The sequence below is a fragment of the Schistocerca piceifrons genome, chromosome 6 (genome assembly GCF_021461385.2).
Source record: "Schistocerca piceifrons isolate TAMUIC-IGC-003096 chromosome 6, iqSchPice1.1, whole genome shotgun sequence".
NCBI classification, from domain to species: domain Eukaryota; kingdom Metazoa; phylum Arthropoda; class Insecta; order Orthoptera; family Acrididae; genus Schistocerca; species Schistocerca piceifrons.
In genome coordinates this window covers 399,857,707-399,880,695 of record NC_060143.1, presented here as the reverse complement: position 1 = coordinate 399,880,695, position 22,989 = coordinate 399,857,707, and the positions used below count along the sequence as shown (strand labels likewise).

The 22,989-nt window shown below is 43.5% G+C and overlaps 1 protein-coding gene across 1 annotated transcript in view; it reads left to right on the top strand.

The window, feature by feature from the left end:
* Positions 1–22,989, top strand: part of LOC124803345 (tetraspanin-5) — a 310,102-nt gene that overhangs the window by 267,659 nt on the left and 19,454 nt on the right. The gene's annotated exons all lie outside the window — the stretch shown is intronic.

Genomic DNA, 22,989 nt, shown 5'->3' with positions numbered 1-22,989 from the left:
TACTATTACTGAGGATACTTCATTTCCAGAACTATTCCATAATTCTGGCAAGTCCTTAATTTTCGTTCCGTAAGCTGTGTCTTTAATGTGATCCCACGTAGAGCAATACGGGATGGGAAATTTTAATGGAGGGGGTTGTGTCTAACACGCCACGCCAAACTCTCACCGCACTGATAGTGCAACCAGTAGGAAATGACTTCCTTTTTTGCAATTGAAGGATGGATATACTTAAGCAAATGACAAAAATAAAAAAAGTATTAACGACGAGTTTATTCTCGAGTCTACACAAATTTAATTTTGGTCTTTTGTGATACATTATGTAACAATAGGAGGATTCTTAGAATTTGAGATTTGCCTGTTGTTGCAAGTATAATACTGGACAACTACCTGAACACTAAGAACAGGCACTAAAGGAACTTTTCGTCTCCATTAATCCTGGTGGGAATAGCTCGAATGCCATACGCTATGGTTAATCTTTTGGTCTGATTTGTTACGCAGTTCACTTTTATTTTTGTTTTATGTATCAGGAACATAGCGCGTTGTTGATTTTAGGATGGAGACCACTAGCTAAGACACCGGTTAGATTTCGGTAGACTTCGGTAAAATGTTTTTTGTGTCGTTTCCGCTGTCGCCTCTGACGCTTTAGAAATAAGACACTTAGAGTTCCTTTAAACTGTCAGAGACCTTGCTGTCGATTCTGTGTACAAATTCCTATTGATTTATAACTTATTTGACCTTTAACCGCGCCAGGAGCCATTATTCCACGTAGTCTTGCCTTTTGGACAGATGGTCGTCATTCTTACTGTCTTCTTGCAGTGTGTTATGGTATTCAGTGAGCTACTTCCCCTCCCAATCCTAGAAAACTTGCTTTAATTTGAACATTTTCATTTAAGCTAAATTAAATCTTTATGTACACGTACAGGGGATGGACAAAAATATGGAAACAACCAAGACACAATACCACGCCTAATACGGGGTAGGAAAACTGTTTGCATTCAATTCAACTTCCAGTAATCTCGGAATTGATAAATACAGGTCCTACATGTTTTACAAGGAAGTCGTAAAGCATTATTCTCGTAAAATAGCCACAGACTAAGGTGACGACGATGGAGGTGGATAGCGATCACGGAATCGTCTCTCCAAAGTAGTCTGCAAAGGCTCAGTAATATTGAGATCTGGTGATTGGTGGCCAGATGGCATCCTCGTGCTTACAAAGTCACTCCTGGGCTATGCGAGCTGTGGTATCACCACTCCTGTCACCTTAGAACACAGCACCACCATTCGGAAAAATACATTGTATTGTACCATGGAACGAAACCGACCAGCTAAAATGATCATATAATCCTAGGCTGTAATACGACGTAGCAGAATAACCATAGAGACTATGGAATATCACGATATTGCTGCCAAAATGATTACCCAGCCCCTGCCATGTTTCATTTGGTCAGAAATTCGAAAATTGAAACAGGACTCATCTGACCAAATGACATTCTTCCATTGCTCCATAGTCAGGGTTTATGGTTTTAGCACCATGTATCCTGTTGCGGGTATTTGTATTACTGATAAGTGGTTTTGTAATTCGAGCTCGCCCTGCAAAAAAAATGGTTCAAATGGCTCTGAGCACTATGGGACTCAACATCTTAGGTCATAAGTCCCCTAGAACTTAGAACTACTTAAACCTAACTAACCTAAGGACACCACACACATCCATGCCCGAGGCAGGATTCGAACCTGCGACCGTAGCGGTCCCGCGGTTCCGGACTGCAGCGCCAGAACCGCTAGACCACCGCGGCCGGCTCTCGCCCTGCAGTTTCTTTGATTACGGAGCTCCCTCCCTGCTGTCAGTTCTGCAGTGACTTTCTTTTTCGTCACAATCCTCTGTCACGATAACCAGACAGACATTTTCATCAGCGTTGTGCCGTATCGGATGATGTTTTTCCGCTTTCCCTGTATGCATTACAAATCTTCGGTACCGTGCCTCTTGAAGCACGACACTCTTTTGACTGGCGTGGTACGAAAGTACCGGCCATAAGTGCACCAACAATTTGCCCTGGTTCGAATTCACTTAGCTCTTATATAATGCACTCATAACTACAGAAGCACTGTTCATTCCATGACAGACATTTTCAACGTATTGAGGATATTGCACAGGTATCATTCGTGGTCAAATACGACAGGCTAGCTTTTTAGTTTGCGTTCAAATATACGTTCTCGCGGTTTTTCATATTTTTGTCCGATCCCTGTATAAACAGCAGTTCACTGTACAGCACATTTCGTAAGGCAATTCCTACAAATATTTAGGCATCCTGTCCTATACCATTAAAGTGGAATGAGGTAAAAAGTGGCTGTTTTTATGCCTCTGTATGCATCCTTATTCCTCGCCAGTAAAATTATTTCAGACGCTATCTTGAATACCGATTTTTTAAGGTTACCGAACACTGTTAATCAAGAACAATGTCGGCTTTCTCGCAAATATTCCGATTTCTGTTCCCTGAACATCTCTCTTACCATCCTAGAGTATCATCTTGGTAATGATTCCAAACACTTAGTGTAGTACTATAGAAAGTTAGCGCTTCAGTCTTCGTTTTAAGCGAAAAGGGTTGCTTTGAAGGGTTCATTCCACTGACTTAGTTTATTGAGTCCGTAAGTAGCACACTTCCTGCCTATTGTGCTCATAATAGCAGTCAAGTTTAGTTCCAAGTTTTAGTTTCCCTTTGCTGTATCGCTTTTCCAAATTAATCCGTCACGCTATAACACTTCAGGGTAGTCTTCGTAACTGTTCATATAATGGTACAGCTCATCAACGAATGCTACTGCATAAGAATTGCGATTTGTCCGTCGATCTCATGTGCATTACCCTCCACGAGTGAACGGATTAATGATTCACTGTTACCCTACCGTTCGACGGAAAACTACCGGGCACACAGCTCATCAACATCTGTTACCAGTTCACATATCACTGATACGGCTCAATTGTATACGGCCGTTCCACGCGAAACCTGGAAGACGACTGCCCTCGCCCTCATATCATATAAAGGCACGTGACCAGGAACACTTGGGCTTTGTTGAGTGAAACAGCAAGACAATTCCCACCTGCCTGAAGAGACGCATTCCGAATAGTCCGGAGAACCAGTGATGCGTAAAGTGTACAATTGAGTGCGTCATATCACTATTGACGGTAGTAACCTTACGTTAGGAAAGGAAATGTGGGGAAAGCTTTAATTGAGTGAATAATTTATGGCCACCCAGAATACTGTACTTTTTAAGTTGATAACATGAAATAAATTAGCCATTTTGGATTGTGATATGTGTTGGTGTGCCGGGTTTCTGCTTTTGTCTGTTTCTCCCCTGTCCCATTCCTCTCTGCCCATTAATCGTAGTGTGTCTGTTTGTGTGCGTCTGCGCGTAGCGCGAAATGGATACTGCAATTTGTGGCCATGATTGCAGGCCCTTGGCAGGCAGCCAGCCGCGGTTGCAAGGGCCACTGTTTAAATTACTTCCTCCGCCTCTGCGGCCGGCCGTTTCCCAATTAGAACTTGCGGCCGTGGCTAGCTGGAATTCTTACCCGACTGCGGGATTGCAGCTCCGTAACCGAATGCCCAGCTTGCACCCAGCATCCCGCAGCCTAACTCGCATTAACCCAGCTCTCCACTTGGGCACTAACACGGGGCTTGCGCCGCCACGCTCGCGGATAGTAACAGCTGTTTTTGCTACGTGACCACCTCGAGCGGCGCCTAACTGTCTTCCTCACCTAACTAGATGCAGCAGCCACAGAATTTGTTTTGGAATTTTAAATACTAATATGTGGGCAGCGAACACAAAGATCTTGCATACTAATACAGCAACATGAGCGCACCCCAAAGACTGAAAATCTACATCTACATCCATAATCCGCAAGCCACATAATGGTGTGTGGCGGAGTGTACTTCTGGTTCCACTGACTGATCCTCACTCCCCTGTTCGTCTGGAAAATGGAACGTGTGAAGAATGATTGTAGGTAAAGCCTCTGTGTTAATTCTAATTTCTCGAATTTTCTCATCGTGGCCACTTCCCGCGATTTATGAGGTAGAATTTTGCACAGAGCATAATTTAATCCTCGATTACACTTGGTTTAAGAATCACGAAAGAAGGTTGTGTATGTGGAAGAAACCTGGAGACACCGGGAGGCTTCAGGTTGGTTATATAATGGTAATATATAAATTTCGGAACCAAATTTTAAATTGTTAGTCATTTATAGGGGCCGATATGGACCCTGCTCACAAGTTATTGGCTATGAACCGTAGATTGTAACTGAAGAAAGTGCAAAAAGGGAGGAAATTAAAGAGATGGGACCTAGATTAACTAAAACAATGAGAGGTTGTTGAGAGTTTCAGACAGAGCATTAGTCAACGGCTGACTACAACAGGGAAAAGGGATACAATGGAAGACGTATGGGTAGTCTTGAGAGATAAAGTAGTGAAGGCAGCAGAGGATCAATTAGGTAAAACGACAGGGCCTAGTAGAAATCCTTGAGTATCACAGGAGATATTGAATTTAATTCATGAAAGGAGAAAATATAAAACTTCGACAAAAGAAGCAGGCGAGAGAGAATACAAACGTCTAAAAAATGAGACTGACAGGAAGTGCAAAATGTCTAAGCAGGAATGGCTAGAGGGAAAATGTAAGGTATTAGAGGCATATTTTACAAGGGGAAAGATAGATTCCACCTACAAGGAAATTAAGGAGTAATAGATGCGTTTTACTATTTGGGCAGCAAAATAACTGATGACGGTCGAAGTAGAGAGGATATAAAATTTAGTTTGGCAGTGGAACGAAAAGATTTATGAAGAAGAGATATATGTTAAAATCGAATTTAGAGTTAAGTGTGAGGAAGTCTTTTTATCCAGGTACGTCTATGAAGTGTAGCCATAAGGAGGTGAAACGAGGACGATAGAAAGTTTAGATTAGATGAGAATATAGGCTTTTGAATTCTGGTGCTACAGAAGAATGGTGAAGACTGGATGCGTAGATCGCGTAAGTAATGAGGAGGTACTGTACGGAATTGCGAAGACAAGAAATTTGTGGCGTAAAATTGACTAAAAGAAGGAATCACTTGATGCGACAGGTTATGAGGCATCAAGGAATCATCAGTTTAGTATTGGAGGAAAGTTTGGGGGGGGGGGGGGGGTAAAAATCGCAGAGGGAGACCAAGAGATGGATGTAGTAAGCAGATTTTGAAGGATGTAAGTTTCAATGTTTCTTTTGAGATAAAGAGCCTTGTACATGATACAGTAGCTTAGAGAGCTGCATCAAACCATTCTTTGGACTGAAGACCGCAACAACGTCCACGTGTGTAGTAGTAGTAGTAGTATGTTGTCCGAATCTTCCCGGAAAGTAGCCTCTCGAAATTTCAGTAGTAAACCTCTTCTAGCCTCTGCCACTGGAGTTTGTGGAACATCTCTGTATCGCTCTGGTAAATGGTCCCTTCTAACAGTCTTACCGGTAATCTTCCAAGTTTGATGAACGGTACTCAAGAATCGGTCAAACAAGCGCCTTGTAATTAGTTAATTGTAGTTAAATTTCCTTAAGATGCTTCCTATGAATCTTAGTCTGGCATTCTGCCATTCCTGCCAATTTTTTTGTCTGTTCATTCCACCCAAGGTCGCTCTGGATAGTTAGTCCTAGATATTTTGCGATATAATTTCGAAGATGAAAAAAAGCTATAAGAAACGATGTAGGGGAAGATTAATTTTGATCCACCGAAATACAGGTATATGGCAAGCAATACTGACCGAATAATCTTAGAAGACAGACTGAAGGAAAATCCAAATTTTTAGTATTTGTGAGAGGTAGTCATAAAGTTCTAACTATCGTTTCAAACAAATAAAGTTAGGTAATAATATTTTCCATTGTTTTTAGGTGTTGTTGTTGTAGTCTTCAGTCCAGAGACTGGTTTGATGCAGCTCTCCATGCTACTCTATCCTGTGCAAGCTTCTTCATCTCCCAGTATCTACTGCCACAAACATCCTTCTGAATATGCTTTGTGTATTCATCTCTTGGTCTCCCTCTACGGTTTTTATCCTCCACGCTGCCCTCCAATACTAAATTGGTGATCCCTTGATGCCTCAGAACGTGTCCTACCAACCGATCCCTTCTTCTAGTCAAGTTGTGCTACAAATTTCTCTTCTCCCCAATTTTATTCAATACCTCATCATTAGTTATGTGATCTACCCATATAGTCTTCAGCATTCTTCTGTAGCATCACATTTCGAAATCTTCTGTTCTCTTCTTGTCCAAACTACTTATCGTCCATGTTTCACTTCCATACATGCTACACTCCATATAAATACTTTCAGAAACGACTTCCTGACACTCAAATCTATACTCGATGTTAGGCACAAGTCTTAAATTCTGGCATACATTGAAATCCCATAGGCACAGTACCGTAGCACACCATTAGTGGAGCCGAAAGCAAATGGCGAAGCCCATTTATGAAGTGGTGTATCGTGCGGTAATTCGTTTTCTGTGTTTCATGTTAAGAAATGCTACAACAATCCGCGCGGAGTCGATGGACGTGTAGGACAGTAGTACCCCATCATGTGACAGAGTGATCTGGTGGCGTTGACGCTTTCAGTGTGATCAGACAAGTGTGAATGACGAAGATGTTAGGGGTAGATCATCTCCTTCTGAAAAATCGGGAATCGCAATAGAATTGGAGGCCCTGGTGGTCGAAGATCGGCGTATTATAATCGAGGCGATAGTGGGTAAAGTGAAACTGAATCACGGAGCAGCTTTTAACGTCTTGAACGACTTTCTGAACATGTTTCCGCTGACTTGAAGAACTTTGAAAAACCGAGGCAGCAGCGGAAATGCAGCTGTGTCAGGCCAATACACTTAACTGCCTAATCAACGTGGAAGAATGTTCGATGTATCACAATGATGAAAGGCAAAGGAGCAAAGCAAACAGGGGAACGTGTGGATTCGCCAGCGCGGAAAGAGGCGAAAAGCCAGCCATTGTGGGTCAAGTTGACGATGAATCACTTTTGGACCTCCATGGAGCAAAACCACACTTCTGGACAGTGGACAGTTCTTCGCAACGCTTTGTCTCGAGTTCCAGTTGTTCCAGTACAGCACTCGTGGCTGCCGCATCGCGGTCGCGAAGTGGGGGCGAGGCAGTTTCAGATAAGTTTTTACAGTCTGACGATAATTTATGGATTTGTAGTTTTAGCTTGACAATGTCCACTATGGACAAACGGTAGTTACTGTTATTCCGAAGAAGGTTGGGTTATCCCGATTGAAACCTAGGTAAATTCTAGGTAAACGGTGCAACTGAGGCTGTTGATTATTAAAATTAAAATTAATTCGTTACTCAACATTAAGGGCATCCTTAGCACAAAAAGGGGTGCCCAGTGCTGCATCTAAAATTTTTGATAACTTGCCCAGAGATATAAACTGTATGACAAATGGCAAAGCAAAATTTGAAAAGCAACTGAAGAGGTTTCTCCTTGACAAATCATTGTGTTCTGTAGAAAAATTTCTGTTATTGTAATGTGTTAATGGTGGTTGACAGGAATTACTAACTCACATGTATAGATTGTTTAAACTAAAAAACCACCTGGAAATGTTCAACATGTAACCATATTTACAAATTAATTTGCAATGTCACTGTAAAATGACTCGTTCCACACTATTAAAGTTTGTTGTGCAAATGATCCACGGAACTCGAATTTAACTAACTAACCAGCACATAAGGAGAAACAGCACAGCGGTGTACTATGTAAACCTCGTTGAGAGGTTGTGGAAGGCTCTCGAGATGAAGCTGTTCACTGTGCAAGAGAGTGCTTTTACTCCACCACGACGAAGTAGATCATTCTTCACATGACACAGTCCTACTTCTTTTGCTCTCAAATTTGGGCTCTTGACACGTCATCCAGTGAATACTTCGTTTCACAACGAGGCGATTTTGGAGGTGGAACGTTTCGTGAGCGGCCAAAATGCTAATTTTGTGTCCGATTGAAGGGTGAATTTGTGGAGGAGGACTGCCACCGTCGCCACATTCCATGGTCGCAGCTTGACTGGGTAGAGATGGTAATTAAGTTATGACTATCCCTCGGAGATTTAGGAAAAGCTCTTGACAGGAATACAATCTTTGAAATTCAGACGTTATTAGGAATAAAGTACAATTATGGAAAGATTATCTACTTCTTGTGCAGAAACCATCTGCAGTCCTAAGAAGCGAAGGCCGTGACAGGGAGGGAGTAGTTGACAAGATAATGAGATGGCTTGTAGTCTAGCCCCCACATTACGCAGTCTGCACGCAGAAAAGGCAGTAAAAGAAACTAAAAGGAAGTTTGGAAAATGAATTAAACCACAGCGAGAAGAAATAAAAATGTTGAGGTCTTCTGATGACTTTATATTGCTCCCAAAGAAGGAAAAGGCTTCGAAGACCTACTGAACGAAATCTAGGAAAGCGGTTTTAAGATTAACACAAATGAAAGTCAAACAAAGATAATGGAATGTAGTTGAATTGTGTGGAGTCATGCCGAAGGGATTAGTTTAGGAAGTGAGATGAGCTCGCCGGACAAAAGATTAGTCACCGCAATGCGCACGCACAGATGAATCGTTAAGCCTGTACAGACGGTGCAGCGGTAGAGTCGAGTGATGAACCTTTCGCGTACTGCCTCTACGTGCTCTACGTGAGCATAAGGCAGTGAGCGATCAGTGAGACATTTGTGTTTCAAGTGAACATTGTACGTAAAAATGGGTAAATATAAGGAAGTGACAGAATGACAGAAAGGGAAATCTGGTTCAGCAGTGCCCATGGCCATGTGATGTGTGAAGTCGTTGAACTTGATAGTGTTTCGCTGCGGAGTGTCTGACTTGCTAAGGCGATGGCGTAACACACGTGGCCACGTAAGACGACGTCGTAATTGTGTTCGGAAAACGATTATGACTGAGAGGGACTGAAGACAAGTTTCACGGCTTGTGAATCAAAAACTCTTCCCAACCCGACAGGATCTGCTGCAGGCAGCGGATGAAGGTCCATCCCAACCCGTTAACAAGAGGCCTCTCAAGAGGCCAAGCACATAGAGACGACAGCAGAAAAGTTCATCAGACTAGAATTTAATGTGATTGGTCTTCTGAACAATCCCCCATCCTATTACATACACTGTGTGATCAAAAGTATCCGGACACACCCAATAACATACGTTTTTCATGTTAGGGGCATTGTGGTGCCACCTACTGCCATGTACTCCATATCAGTGACCTTAGTAGTCATTAGACATCGTGAGACAGGAGAATGGAGCGCTCCACGGAACTCACGTGGTCAGATGATTGGGTGTCACTTGTGTCATACCTTTGTGCGCGACATTTCCACACTCCTAAACAGCCCCCAGGTCCAGTGTTTCCGATGTGACAGTGAAGTGGAAAACTGAAGGGACAACACAAAAGCGTACAGGCCGACCTCGTCTGTTGACTGACAGAGACCGCCGAGAGGGTCGTAATGTGTAATAGCAGACCATCAGACAGGAACTCCAAACTGCATCAGGATCCACTGCAAGTACTATGACAGTTAGGCGGGAGATGAGAAAACTTGGGTTTCATGGTCGAGTGGCTGCTCATAAGCTACACATCACCCCGGTAAATGCCAAACGACGCCTCGCTTGGTGTAAATAGCGTAAACACTGGACGATTGAACAGTGGAGAAACCTTGTGTGGAGTGACTAATAACGGTACACAATGTGACGATCCGATAGCAGGGTGTGGGTATGGCGAATGCCAGGTGAACGTCATCTGCCAGCGTGTGTAGTGCCAACAGGAAAATTCGGAGGCGGTGGTGTTATGGTGTGGTCGTGTTTTTAATGGAGGGGTCTTGCACCCCTTGTTGTTTTGCGCGGCACTGTAACATCACGGGCCTACACTGATGTTTTAAGCACCTTCTTGCTTCCCACTGTTGAAGAGCAATTCGGAGATGGCGATTGCATCTTTCAACACGATCGAGCACCTGTTCATAATGCACGGCCTGTGGTGGAGTGGTTCACGACAGTAACATCCCTATAATGGACTGGCCTGCACAGAATCGTGACCTGAATCCTGTAGTACACGTTTGGGATGTTTTGGAACGCCGACTTCATGCCGGGCCTCACCGACCAACATCGATACCTCTCCTCAGTGCAGCACTTCGTGAAGAATGGGCTGCAATTCCCCTAGAAACCTTCCAGCACCTGATTGAACGTATGTCTGCGAAAGTGGAAGCTGGACCAACACCATATTGAATTCCAGCATTGCCGATGGAGAGCGCCACGAACATGTAAGTCATTTTCAGACACTTGTCCGGATACTTTTGATCACATAGTGTACGTTATAGTAGTTAAGCAGACGTGGAAAATTGCATCTGAACAGTCTTCACAGTTGAGAACTGTAAGGTAAAACGTCGATGGTAAACGGAGTAGACAAGAGGGGAATAGCTCTTAAAATACGATTCCACAGGAAATGGTATAGATTAGATGCATAGATCGGATAACTAATGAGGAAGCATTAAAACAAATTGTGGAGAAAAATTTACGGCACAACTTAGTTAAAAGAAGATATGATAGGATATATCCTTGAACGTCAATGAATAGCAAGGACGGAAATGTGGCGGGATTCAAAGAATAGAGGGTAACCGAGGCTTTACTACAGTAATCAGGTTCAAACTGATGTATGTTGTTGTATTTACTCGGGGTTGAAAACACTTGCACAGCATACACTGGCGTGTAGAGCTGCATTAAACCAGTCTTCAGGACGAAGACCACAAGAACAACGATGAAAGTAATAGAGCTCTGAAACTTCACAAGAAAAATCAGTTGTTCGTGGGGAAGTGACGTGAGGCAGTAATGACAAAAATCCTGATAGCCATGTTGTGAACGGAGTAACAACCACATGCTGAGATGGAAATGCAGATACTATCGGTTTGTAAAATAAGATATATTTTTTTATAAACCCACTCACTGTAATTTTGATTGTAATCGCAAGCGTGTCCCTTCTCTGTACTTTTGATACAGTTTAAGTCACACTCGCAGATCAACTTTTTTTGATGCTGCTAAGTGTATCACGTCCAGAGAGGCCGGAAGTGAAGAAAATATTACACTGAAAAAGGGATAATACACGACTTCAGTGTAGTCAGACTTCACGAATGCGTCCTTCAAAAACGAAAGGCGCGAGCAGTGGCTTTACTGTTTTGTTTCGCTTACGACAACGGCACACCCAAAGAAAATTTACTCCTGTGAGACCTGACTATCTATACACTACGTTCGTGCAATTAAGTAGTCTTCTCAAGCTTACTACTGATGGTTTGCAATTAAATCTGAACAGCGTTTGTCTTGTTACGTTCGCGTAACGTATGAAAGAGCATAATTTTGTATAATGAGTTATTACGCAGTTACAAGTAATGTAAAATGAAAAAGTCTGGCAATTCTTTTTAAAAGTAGTGCGTCTGGTAATGTTCGCGTTGCGAAATGAGCATGTCTGGCAGAAAAAATGCGCAGTAATACTGCTCAGCAGTCCCGCAGAACAGAAAGGGACCGAAAAAAAGTCTCTGTGAAGCTCATACGCTACCCTCCAGATTGCCCACATCGCATTTCAGCGACAGCCGGAGATAAAAAGAATGAAAATTGTCCACAAAATTAATATACTCTGCGAGTTTTAATGTTAGAGGGGTTTATTAATAGTACTGTCACCAGCAACATTAGGTTCCGTCGTGAAAAAGTACTGAATTCAAGCAGAGGAGTGCACTGTTACTAAAGACATCTGGATCGTGCGCTAGTATTCGTTCAAATATTTCTAACTTCGTTGTCGACTCTGAGATTTTTTTTAGGTCAGCCTTGTTAGCGTATCCGTAATCAGAAAGTGATGCCAACTCCGCCCACAACATGGCTCTCTGGATCATTGTCTTAACTTCCTTAAGTTAATGCCCCACGAACAAATGATTGTCCTACGTGAAGATTTTAAAGCAACTTTATTTTCATCGCTACAAATCGTAAGGGTACACTCATCAAATACTTGCAGAAAATACTTCCTAATATGTAAGGTTATATTTGATGTTAACGTATTTCTCTATTTCTACATTTTACATCAACTTTAGTTCTGCATTCGACAGGTGTGTCGCTGCCCAAGTAGCACAAAATGTCCACTACTATCAGAATCTCATTTCCTAATGTAATTCCTTCAACATCATCTGAAATGGTTTGAGTGCACTCCATTGCCCTTAGAAGCAGTCTTCTGAGAACTTCAGCAGTTCAGATCTCCTACTGTGCTGTCTGTAGCAGCGTTCCATATTTTCGAACACAAAGGTCTTTTTGTCGTTCCCTGAACTCTCGTCTGAAGTCTATTTTCGAGTAGTCACCGGCGCCAGTCACCTGAAGATATCGTGCGTATGCCTGGATGAAATATTGCTGGATTTGTATGACGAGTTACGGCGGCTGACGCAGGCATGACCCCCTCGTTCGTATTTGGGAAAAGTGAGGATTCCAGACCACGTCCAGCATTCTGAATTTAAATTTCCTTAAATAAATGTTGAGATGACCCCTTGCAGAAGCCACGGTTGATTTATTACCCAATTTCTCCCCTGCAGATCTAAAGTAGCTACTACACCGTCTTTTACTACGACGATGTCAACGGAACGGTAAACTGAAGCCTACACCACTTCCTTCATTGGAATGGGAAGATGGCTTTCCTTGTGAAACATCACCCATTGTGTGGAAAGTGGAACTAGTTCTCCCGCACCCTATTTGCGTCAGAAGCTGCCTAAACTCCCCATGCTGCTCCGTGTTTAGTGCTTGGTCTTCCTGAAGTTGCTGCATTCGAAAAGTTTATTTCTCTCTGAAGTAATATATTAATTTCCCTGTGCGCTGCAGCAAAAACCACACGCTGTAGCGTGTCTCTATGCGAGCGCGCATGTCTTAGAATAAGCCCACCAGAGAACAGTGTCACGTGCAGGAGACATGGTCGGTATATCAAGGTGTACTGTCCAACGTATGGAATGATGGACCACTTGCGGCCACGCAACATGGCTAAGAAGACTGGTGATCCTAGCCGACACTGGCCACAGTTGAGTGTCACGCTTTGTCAGTGACAATCGGCTTCAAACCCGACAGCAACGTGCTGATGTCAGTGAACAAAGGTCGATCTCATCCAAGTTCTCAGCGAACACGGCGAAGGGAACCGCGTACAGTGGACATTTTGAGTCTTGTAATCCGCAAGAGGCCGTTTCTCACAGCGACACATAAGCTGCACGACTTGAATGGACAAAACACAAATTGAACAGTAGCTAACTGGAGGTGCGTAGTATGGTAAGACGAATCGAGATTTTGTGTTTTTTCAAATGATTCAAGTCTCCGACTGTACCGACGGCCCGTTGAGGAACACGCAATGTATGGAAGGTATAGCTCAGATCGGAGGTGGTTTTGATTTCTGTTTTGGTATCCAATCATTCGGGTTATCGTGAGTGTCAACCAGAATGTTTATTTCAGTATTCATGGCGTTACCCTTTCTTCTACGAAGGAGACTCAAATATAAACCTGACCTTTTTTTTTCAAATTCGAGTTTCAGAAAAATGCATACACACGAATTTATTTTTCTACATAGCCTCCTGAATAGAAAATGAATTTTCCCCCGCGGATAGGCAGTTTCTTGATCCCAATTTCGTGGAATAAAAGCTGCTGTGACACCAGCCATTTGCGCGCGTAGGCTTCCGACAGCGCCATCGTCGTCAAATCTTTGTCCTCGAACTGCTTGCTATAGTGGTGCAAACAAATGAAAATCGCAGGCCTCTCAGTCTAGACTGTAAAGAGGATGCTCTATCGTGGTTCACCACATTTCTGAATTCTTCCTTGAGTTCGGGCACCTGTGTGGGATTGAGCGTTCTCATCCCGGATTGGAAATGCTCACCTTTTCTGACGATGTGCAAAAGTTGGCAGTAGTGTGCACCGTTCATAGTACGATGCCCGTGGAGAAAATCTACCAGAAGAACTCCTTTAAAATGAAAAAAATACTGTTGCGAAAACCTTCCCCGCGGAGAGACGGATTTTGACTTTGGAAGGTGCAGATTTATTCTTTTTGCCCTTTTTGCGCGGTTCCATGCTGCTTTTTTTCCGATTCCTAGGTGTAATGGTACACCCACGTTTCATCGCATGCGACAGTCCAGTGCACAAAATGCTCCCTTTCAGTTTTGTAGCGCGTCAGTTGCCGTTTGCGCACCTCGAAACTACGAAATTTGTGCTGTGCGGTGAGTAGACGAGTGACTCACTTTGCGGGGACTTTCTGAATTACAGGGTTGTTAGTAATGATCGCCAACGACCTTGCCGCACTTTTAACACCGGTTCCCATCACATCAGCGAAGTTAACCGCCGTTGGGCTTGGCTAACTCTAGGATGGGTCAGCGTCCGGATCTGCCGAACGCTGGGTGTACTCAGCCATTGTGAGGTCTTGACTGAGAAGCAGTGAGAAGTGGCGGCTCCGGTCACGAACACTGACAACGGCCAGGATAGCGGTATGATGACCACATGCCCCTCCATATCCGCTTCCAGTGATGCCTGTCGGAGGTCAGTCGCTACCATTGGACCTTACGAAGCTTTTCGGACGGAGCAGTACTGATCGCGTGAGCACTACCGTGTCTTATGCGAACCTCAGTAGCAATTTCGGGAACTGTTATTCGACGATTGCCTTCAGTAAGCTGGCTAGCAATGCCCTGGTCCTCGTGCGATGTCCGTGAGGAGCATTCTCAACGGCCTCTCGTCTTCATAAAAACTGTTTTAGCTTTGCGGTACACTTGAGTCTACCGTAGTGTGCTGTCCCCGAACTGTCACACCACTGTTTTTCAAATTTCGGGCGGTTTTACGCACTTGATCATAATACGTTGCGCAGCAGATGACTATACTCATTGCTCTGACATTGTGAATCTAACTACAGGCACCCCACCACACCTTGACAGGCCCGCTAAATCGCGCTATCTTGGTTCAAATGGCTCTGAGCACTATGGGACTTAACATCTGTGGTCATCAGTCCCCTAGAACTTAGAACTACTTAAACCTAACCAACCTAAGGACATCACACACATCCATGCCCGAGGCAGGATTCGAACCTGCGACCGTAGCAGTCGCACGGTTCCGGACTGCGCGCCTAGAACCGCGAGACCACCGCGGCCGGCGCGCTATCTTGATCCTGTAGGTAATGTCTGGGAGTGCTACACGCAGCTAAAGCCACTCATTGGAAAATAAATCTCACAGAGCTACGAAATTATGGGGAAGCTTTACCCGCTGTTCGAAATAGTTCAAGACATTTTTCACGAGAGTAAGAGCGGGCGATTTAGCGAGCCAATCGGAGGGCGGTCCTGTGAACATGGCTCTTCTCATCTTGGAAGAGTGCCCACAGCATAGGCATCGTGAAGATATTGAAGAAAGGAAAACAATTGGTCACCATGTATGTAGAATACAGCGGAAAATTGCTCGTTTCGAAACACAAAAAAAAAAAAATATGTTCCTCTGTAAATGACTCTGACTGAAAAGTAGGGTACCAGCTGTCTCATTGAACCTTTCGTAGCACAATCTAAAAATTCTCCCAAAAATTTTGGCATGCGAACACATTCCAGCTGTATCTAACGGGCAACTCACGTCTCGCTCGCACAAGCTCGCGCAACTGTAAGACGCTCATATCCACTATTGCATCCCCGTACGTCACTCTTGTCCAGCCACTCCCTCTTGCCCATTTCCGCTCAACCATTCAGTCAAATTCACAATCACTCTCTCTTTGTGTCTCGCTAATTGCCACTGCCTTCTGCCTCAAAGCCACGGTCTCCTTTGTTCTGTCCTATTATCACTGTCTCCTATCGCTGTCGTTGCCTCCCACTTGCTATTCTTACAGCTATTACCTCATTCATTCCGTCCCACTGCTCCTGTCTCTTCTCATTGTCATTATGTCCCTGTTCCTCATTTATCAATGGCACTCATCTATTTCAGCGTTTTACGAGGGTGAGTCAAATGAAAACCTTAAATATTTTTTTTAGATATTATTTATTGTGCAGAAGTGGTAAAAAGCTGTATCACTTTTCAACTTAATCTCCCCCACGCTCAATGCAAGACCTCCAGCCCTTACAAAGTGCATAAATTCCTTTGTAAAAAAATCCACTAACGCACTGCCTGGCGTCCTCTTCATCAGAACAGAACTTCTTTCCTCCTATTGCGTCTTTGAGTGGTCCAAGTATATGGAAATCACTTGGGGCAAGGTCTGGTGAGTATGGTGGATGAGGAAGACACTCAGAATGCAGGTCTGTGATTGTTGCAACTGTTGTACGGGCAGTGTGGGGCCTTGCATTGTCATGTTGCAATAGGACATCTGCTGACAGGAATCCACGTCGCTTTGATTTGATTGCAGGCCGCAGATGATTTGTTTAGGGGATCTGTGTATGATGCACTGGTGACAGTGGTCCCTCTAGGCATGTAATGCTCCAAAATGACGCCTTTTTTGTCCCAAGAGAGAGTTAGCATAACCTTCCCGGCTGATGGTTCTGTTCGAAACTTCTTTGGTTTTGGTGATGAAGAATGGCGCCATTCCTTGCTGGCTCTCTTCGTTTCCGGTTGGTGGAAGTGAACCCAGGTTTCGTCCCCAGTAACGATTCTTGCAAGGAAGCCATCACCTTCTCGTTCAAAGCGCCGAAGAAGTTCTTCACAAGCATCAACGCGTCGTTCTCTCATTCCATAAGTCAGCTGTCGTGGCACCCGTCTTGCAGACACTTTGTGAAACTGGAGCACATCATGCACAATGTGGTGTGCTGACCCATGAGTAATCTGTAAACATGTTGCAGTGTCATTCAGTGTCACTCGGATGTTGCAGTGTCATTCAGTGTCACTCGGCGGTTTTTCATCACTATGGCTTCAACTGCTGCAATGTTCTGTGGAGTCACAACTCGTTGTGCCTGACCTGGACGAGGAGCATCTTCCACTAAATTCACACCATTCACTGACTTCCTACTCCATTCGTAGACTTGCTGCTGTGACAGACATGCATCACCGTAGTGAACCTTCATTCATCGATGAATTTCAGTAGGTTTCTGACCTTTACTACGCAAAAACCGAATAACAGAACGCTGTTCTTCCCTGGTGCAAGTCGCAAGTGGGGCGGCCATCTTTATACTGATACTGCGACGGTATTGTGCATCTGCACTATGCTGCCACCTACAGGCCATTCCGCTCGCTGTTTGTAGCACGCTTACCAACTTACAGGATTACGGCGCGAAATTTCGATTTGTTATTACAAATTTAAGGTTTTCATTTGACTCACCCTCGTACTTATCTTTATTTCTCTCCCACTGGCACTGTTTCTTCACTCTTTGCCAAGGACTGTTCTCTGACATTCACATATGTTCCACTGCCACCGTGTCCCTCTCTTTCTCTCACACAGCCATTGTATCCTTCGTTCTTTCAATACCTCAATCACTGTCTACTATCTTCCAGTATTTGTTATTGTTCTGTCTCTTTCCCTCTGCACATATCCTTTTCTCTCAGAATAAAAAAAACCGCGTATATGTACGCATGCCAAAATATTTGGGAAAATTTTTAAACGTACTGAGGAAGGTAGAATGAAACAGCTGGTACCCCACTTTTGGGTCAGATTTTTAAACGGGAGCGTATTCTACTCTTTATGCTGGGATAGGAGCATTTTCAGCTGGTTTGCTTCTTTTCCGTACTACAGAAGGCAGTGTCTCTCATATGAAAAGAACTGTACGAGTCAGTAAAATTTTAGTGAATTTGAAATAACGCCAAACTAATTTTTCTCCGCAGACCGGACTGTAAGTGCACAAAAATTTTGCGTGTGCTTCAGAGCAATAACAGCATAGGGTTCCCAGAACCTTTCTGATGCTAACTGGGACACTGTACAACATATTTATCCGAGCCTCGCCACTTTGTAAACTACGTTTCCGCCTCAGACCGTACTTTACGTGTACAAGTAGGGTAACTTTGAATCGCTTTATCTCGGAAACATAAAAATATCAAAAAAATCTTCGAAGTTGTTCGAGATCGGGATCTTAGAAATATATCGCAAAAATTTCAGCAATTTGCTGTGCATATCAGTCTTGGTATCGGCTGCTCGGTTTTGGTACCCAAAAATCATGCTTCTCAGTTTTCTCAAGAACCGAACATGAACTAAATGGCGCCTACATAAGCCCCTGCTGTGAGCAACGGTCTTTGCGAGTTAACAGACTCTGAATGTCCATGGCATGCATTTCCATTCTTACTATTTGCTCGGAATCTGACTGAGATGGACCGGCATTTACCGACATCAGCAACTGCTGTCGGTTTTAAAACTGATTTTCATTTACAAGGCGTGAATCTCGTCTCCAGTCAGTGTCTGCTAGGATCGTTCTACAACCACTACTCTTTCACCGTCTTACGCAGTTTCTTGTAGACACGTTGGACAGACCGGGTTGCTGCATCAAAAAGCCATGCAAATGCTTCCAGAGTGTAGTCATACGCACGTGAAAACATAACAACTCCTTCTTTGCTATTGTGTGTTACATAACGCGTCGACCCATCTCTGTGTGCTGATTCGATACGAACGACTAGTACACATACATCACCCCAAGGACTTGACATAGCGATGGAGGGTCTCATGGCTGCCTACAAAGCGACCGTTTACGAAGATGAGAAATATTTTCTCCGCCGAGCTTATCTTCCCTGTGTGTGTGTGTGTGTGTGTGTGTGTGTGTGTGTGTGTGTGTGGGCGCGCGTGTATGTACGTGCGTGTGCATGCGTGCGTGTTTATCCGTGTCGTGTCCTGTGTCCGTGTGCTTGTGCGCTTGGCTGCCTTAACCTTGCCGGTGCTCGTGTGTCCAGTCTGGCGAGCGCAACATCTATGACAGAGGGTGCTTGCGCGCGGGGGAGGAGTGGGTGGAGGCTAACCTGGTGCCCGTGGCGGGCGCGGCCGTAGGGGTGGCGGTGCTGCAGGTAACAATAACCAGCGTCCCGGCGCCTCCCGCACTGCATGCATGTCCACTGTACGTTCCGCACCCTGCATCTTGCGTGCATGTTTCTTTGTTTCACGGCGTGGACACTGCGCGTGCTCCCTGTGCGAGACTAAGGCTGACACGTGTATGTCGCTGCAAATATCTCTTGTTCTTCACCCAACGGCAGTGTACGCGAATGTAATACTGCAGCGTTCAAGTATGCCACAAAAACATTATCAAATGTAGCATGTCAAAGGTGAGTAAAAAACACAGTTCGTGATGAATTTTAATGGTCTTGATTGCAGTATTGTAATAAAAGCTAGATGATAAGTGGTTTCGGTTGACCAGCAACCATTCTCAGGTCGTTCTTGCTCTGTAATAGGTAACTAAGTAGAGCGCTAATCACAACATCAATACTAAGCGTAACTTGTTAGTATCCAGAGGCTGGCCAAAGCAAGACTGTTAGCGTATTAAATCAGTAGGAGAATGTGTACGTTAACAGTCGTGCTTTGAACAGCCTTTGGATATTGAGAATAACGCATGTTAACGATGTGTTGGTTAGCATTGTACTTAGTTACCAATTACAGGCCGGCCGCTGTGGCCGAGCGGTTATAGGCGCCTCAATCCAGAACCGCTCTGCTGCTACGGTCGCAGGTTCGAATCCCGCCTAGGGCATGGATGTGTATGATGTCCTTAGGTTAGTTCTAAGTCTAGGGGACTGATGACCTCAGATGTTAAGTCCCATAGTGCTTAGAGCCATTTGTACCATTTGAACCAATTATAGTGTAAGAAAGACCTGACTGTGTTTGCTAGTCAACCGAAACCAGTTATCATCTAGTTATTACATTATATTGCAAGCAACACAATTAAATTTTACAATAAACTTTACAGATCGCTATGTCTCCATCACCGGACGGTGTTAGATAGTACAAAAAATACGATTTTTGCAAGGAGTCACTGTACGCATACAAAGAAAATTATTGTACAATTATTGTACAATTCGGTGTGACAGCTAGCAGACTCACTAGACTGTGTTAATGAGAACATACGTGCTGGCTGATCTGCAGATTTAAGGAAACCATTTGGTAAAATAGGTCTCATACATCTCATAGCCTCATTCATCATCTTCGTGATGAACAGCCTGTCGTTTCATTAATGGTGATGACATTTCGAAATTAAGTGACTCATTGAACAAAATTCGAGTATTTTCCAATGAAAAATATGAGTCTCTATGACTTTACATTTGGTGTATGTTATAGTATACAGTGCTGTATACGAGATGTAGCTAATACACTGAGTTTTCCTGTAAACTTGGGAGGAGATCTACATGTTTAGTTAAAACTTGAGAAAATGTATTGTATGGAGCGCACAAACTTTTATGGGCACGAATGATACGGCGAGAGTAAAATGATCATAACATCTCTCGTATTTTATAAATACTTTGAGATATTAATAGGAGTTTTGGCTAATGGTAGCATACGAAGAGGAGACTATTTTACCAGAAGTTTAATATGAGAGCCTTCCTTATTTACTACGATATAAAATCATCCAGCGATATTTTAGTGAAATTATGTAATTTTTTTAGGGCCGTCGATGGCTGGTGAAACGAGCTGTGGGTATTGCAACAAAATAAGTGAAGAAATTCCATATATTTTTATACCATGTATGATCTTTTTCACAAGCTATTGACCTGTCTTGGCCTCAGTTGCTAGTTTAATAATACACTGTTTCAGGATTCTGTCGCGATTTCAACTGCATTTGAATCATAGTGAGATGATTTTTTTTGTAAACTCCACTGTATTATCGCACAGGAAGAAAATTTTAACATCGCAACAAGGAAGTGTTGGTTTTCTCAGAACTCTTGAGAACGGATTTCACTGGAGACCCGTTGGTTGAGCAACGGTGGCACACGTTTCCTCTGCTGCCCCCTTAGGCTCACTATGCGGCCAGTCTTTGACATTGCATGAAACACAAGCATGTTTCTTCGAATCAAGTAGTATTTCTTACGACATTGGGCCTTGCCGAAACGATCTGCAAATGCGCTCATATATGTGCAAAAATATAAAACAACACTACAAATCACAATTTATTTACTGGAGGTAAACGGCTTCGGTTATAATAACCATTATCAGACCAAGTTTCTGGAAAACATAATACAAAAATGGCTTATAAGACCGAATGACATTGTAAGCAACAAAGAATCTTAAACATTTGTCGTCGTTGGTAACATACATATAAATAAAATAAACTCAATCCAGACCACGCTAGTGCACGGAGATGCTGTGAACACCATAAAGTGTCCGCCACCAGCTGCAGACTAGATAGCGAGGAATTTAAGTTATAAAAACGTGGCTCCACCCATTTTTTTCTTTATCAATCATCTCTCTGGTTTAATGTGGCACGCCACGAATTCATTTCCTGCATCAACCTCTTCATTTTAATGTAACACTTGCACACAATGTTCTAAATTACTTGTTCGATATATGACTATCTTTGTCGTCCTCCTAAGTTTCTATCCTCTGTAGATTCCTCAAGTACCATGGAAATTACTCCGTGAAGCCTCAATAAACGTCATATCATCCTATCTGTTATTCATGTCAATCTCTTCATAGGATCTGTCCACGCCGATTCTGTAGAGAACCCCCTGATTCCTTATGTTGTTGGTCCACCTAATTTTCAACATTCTTCTACAGCACCGCACCTCAAACTTCGATTCTCTTCTCTGTCGATTTTTCCACAGTCCACGATTCACTTCTATACAATGCTGTTCTCCAAACAAACGTTCTCGGAAATTTCTTCCTCAAATTAAGGTGAATGGTTGATAGTAGTAGCCCGTATCTCGTGGTCGTGCGGTAGCGTTCTCGCTTCCCACGCCCGGGATCCCGGGTTCGATTCCCGGCGGGGTCAGGGATTTTCTCTGCCTCTTGATGGCTGGGTGTTGTGTGCTGTCCTTAGGTTAGTTAGGTTTAAGTAGTTCTAAGTTCTAGGGGACTGATGACCATAGATGTTAAGTCCCATAGTGCTCAGACCCATTTTTTTGATAGTAGTAAACATATTTTCACCTTGAATGATATCTTTGCCAGGGCTAGTCTGCTTTTGATGTCGTTCTTGCTTCTGCCATCATGTGTTATTCTGCTTCCAAGGTAGCAGAATTCCTTCATTTCGTTTACATCGTGGCCCTTAATTTTAATGTTACGTTTATCGTGAAACACTCGCGATCATATTGGCTATTGTTTGCGGTTGAATAATGTAACTGTCTCACCTTTATTTTCAATGGTCGTGACCTAATGTATAATCGCTGATCCGTTTTAACTGGTACGGGAGTTGTTACTGCTCAGTAATACTATTTCTGAGAATAGAAGTTACGCATTAATCAAGGTAGTCAAAGTTTTCACCAAGTGAAATTCCTATATTCTCGTTTAACATAACTGAAAAGAATCACCACCATCGTCTTACACATCTGTTAACGTGTAATCTCGACACAGCAGGTCAGATACATTGAAATATTGTCACAGGGTGTTATAATAATTTGCACACGTTATCCTCACGGTAATCTATTGCACGGCACTGTAGACGCGGACGCGTAATTTCGGCACTCCGTATTTGGTTCAAAATGGTTCAAATGGCTCTGAGCACTATGGGACGTAACTGTTAGGTCATCAGTCCCCTAGAACTTAGAACTACTTAAACCTAACTAACCTAAGGACATCACACACATCCGTGCCCGAGGCAGGATTCGAACCTGCGACCGTAGCGGTCGCGCGGTTCCAGACTGTAGCGCCTAGAACCGCTCGGCCACTCCGGCCGGCAACCCGTATATATAATCGACTTTTGGTAAAGACTCTTTGTCACCATGCGGTATAATTTTTAACGCCATTAGAACAACCGCTTACACACTGATTGAAATGTATCTGACCTTAGTATCACTCTCTGGGCATATTCGGCACTTTACCATCGATTCTTGGCCTGTCCTCGACCTATGCGAGTCAAATATGGTTCTCTCTAAAGAAGGGTCCATGCATTCCATACAG